General features: G+C 33.9%; 1 non-coding gene across 1 annotated transcript; it reads right to left on the reverse strand.

The window, feature by feature from the left end:
* Positions 1 to 1497: 1497 nt before the first annotated feature.
* Positions 1498 to 1570, reverse strand: Trnar-ccu. Its single transcript has one exon. It is a non-coding gene; the product is annotated as a tRNA-Arg (tRNA).
* Between the last annotated feature and the right edge of the window lie 930 nt (positions 1571 to 2500).

Genomic DNA, 2500 nt, shown 5'->3' on the forward strand with positions numbered 1-2500 from the left:
ATATATTCATATATATACTGTGTGTATGTATGTATCTATATGTATATATACATATATTATATATATATATGCATATATATGTATATATATGTATATATACATATATATGTATATATATATTTGTATGTATATATATATATATATATATATATATATATATATATATTACACACACACACACACACACACACACACACACACACACACACATATATATATATATATATATATATATATATAATTTACATATATATATATTTTACATATATATATATATGTATATACATATATACACACATCTATCTACCTCTATCTTTATATATATATATATATATATATATATATATATGCATATATATACACATATACACACATTTATCTATATATATATATATATATATATATATTTATAAATATTAATATATATATTTATATATATTCATAAATATTCATATATATATGTATATATATTTATGAATATTCATATATATATTTATATATATATATATAAATATTGATATTTATATTTATATATATTTATAAATATTCATATATATATATATATATATATATATATGTGTGTGTGTGTGTGTGTGTGTGTGTGTGTGTGTGTGTGTGTGTGTATTATAAGTATTATATATATACATATATATATATACATATATTGTATATATATGCTTATACGTGTGTGAGTGTGCATATGTGTGTGTGTGTGTTTGTGTGTATAAATATGTATGTATGTATAAGTCCGTATATGTATACATATGTGTATATACGTGTATATATATATATACATTTACACCCACACCCACATATATGTGTGTGTGTGTGTGTGTGTGTGTGTGTGTGTGTGTAAATATGTATGTATGTATAAGTTCGTATATGTACATATGTGTATATACGTATATATATATACGTTTACACACACACACATATATGTATACGTACTTAAACATACATACATGTGAGTGTGTATGTGTGTGTGTGTGTGTGTGTGTGTGTGTGTGTGTGTGTTGTGTATAGTATACATTGTTATAGGAAACAATGCAGTTGTGCTTATAAATTCTGCGGGATCAACACACTACATTCCGGAACAGACATCTTTAAATCTACGCTAGTTTAATTAACTATTCAATATAAAGGTAAGCGTGCGGTATGCGTGCGTTACAAACTCCTTAATATTATTTCACAATTCCTCTTACATAACAATAGTTAAAATGAAAAGCGTTAGTATTCAAGGCTCCATAAGAATTTTTTAACAAGGAAAGGTATCGATCACGCCATCTTCGCAGGCTGGGCGTAAAGGTCAGAGCCGAGAAGCCGCGCTGTCCCTTCCCACCGCCCTCGCGCCTCGGACGGTGAAGTCAGGCACTCGCTCGATGTCCTCTAAATATTGTTATTTCTTTGCTAAAACTGGTCTGTTGACTACACACACTTTTCTGTTGTTATAATACACCAGGAAAGTAAAGAAAAATCAAATATCTACGAGAAAACTGTAACCCCTGGTGGGACTCGAACCCACAATCCTTGGCTTAGGAGGCCAATGCCTTATCCATTGGGCCACAGGGGCGGGCGCTGCGCTTGCAAAACGGCCTCACAGTTAGTCGCTGTCTCTTGTGAATAATGTTTATTTGCTAATGGTTGAGGTTAGATTAGGGTTTGATAACCTAATCTTGATTGTTACGTCTCAGATACGTTGAAAGAATGTGTTTTTTTCAGAAGCGCGCGTCTGTCTGCGTGTATTTGTGTGAGTGTGTACTGCGCGTGCGCACTTCCCAGAGAGTGATATCTTTATCTGCCGAACTTACAAAGTCTTATTATGACGCACAGAAACGCAACAGAAGAAAGAAAACACACAGATAACAGAGTACACAAAGAACACTATAAAGTTGATAAGTTTTAACCTGTCGGAGTCAGAAAGAATAACAAATAATTAAAGATAAACACATTTGTTATTCTCCCCAAACCTACCTGACCGAATAAGCAGAGCCGAGCATCATCATAAACATCATCGTAACTTGGTATCAGTAGCCATAAGCAGAAGTAACACACGGATTATGTATGAAGCGTTGACTGGATGTAGTCTACAGCTTCCCTCTGCCAACGTAAGACATGTCCCTGATCCGCTGGAGTCATTATAAGGCTCTCTTGTCCGAGAGTTCGAGATTTAGCGTGTCCAGCATGTGGAGGTAACCCGTTAGTTTATTTGGCATTATAATAGAGAGCGAGAGAGAGAGAGAGAGAGAGAGAGAGAGAGAGAGAGAGAGAGAGAGAGAGAGAGAGAGAGAGAGAGAGAGAGAGAAGGGGGGGGGAGAAAGAGAGAGAGTGGGGGGCGGGGGGGGTAGAGAGAAAGAGAGGGGGGGGGGGGGAGCCGTTTGTAAATCACAAGGTTGAAAAAGAACGTTACTGATTGTTTATATCTATACGAGTGTAGGTGTCTTGTTATCTATATGAACTGGATGTTAAATAAGCGATGCATTATGAGATTTATCAGGTCTAC

This window comes from Penaeus chinensis, chromosome 21 (assembly GCF_019202785.1).
Source record: "Penaeus chinensis breed Huanghai No. 1 chromosome 21, ASM1920278v2, whole genome shotgun sequence".
Classification (NCBI taxonomy): domain Eukaryota; kingdom Metazoa; phylum Arthropoda; class Malacostraca; order Decapoda; family Penaeidae; genus Penaeus; species Penaeus chinensis.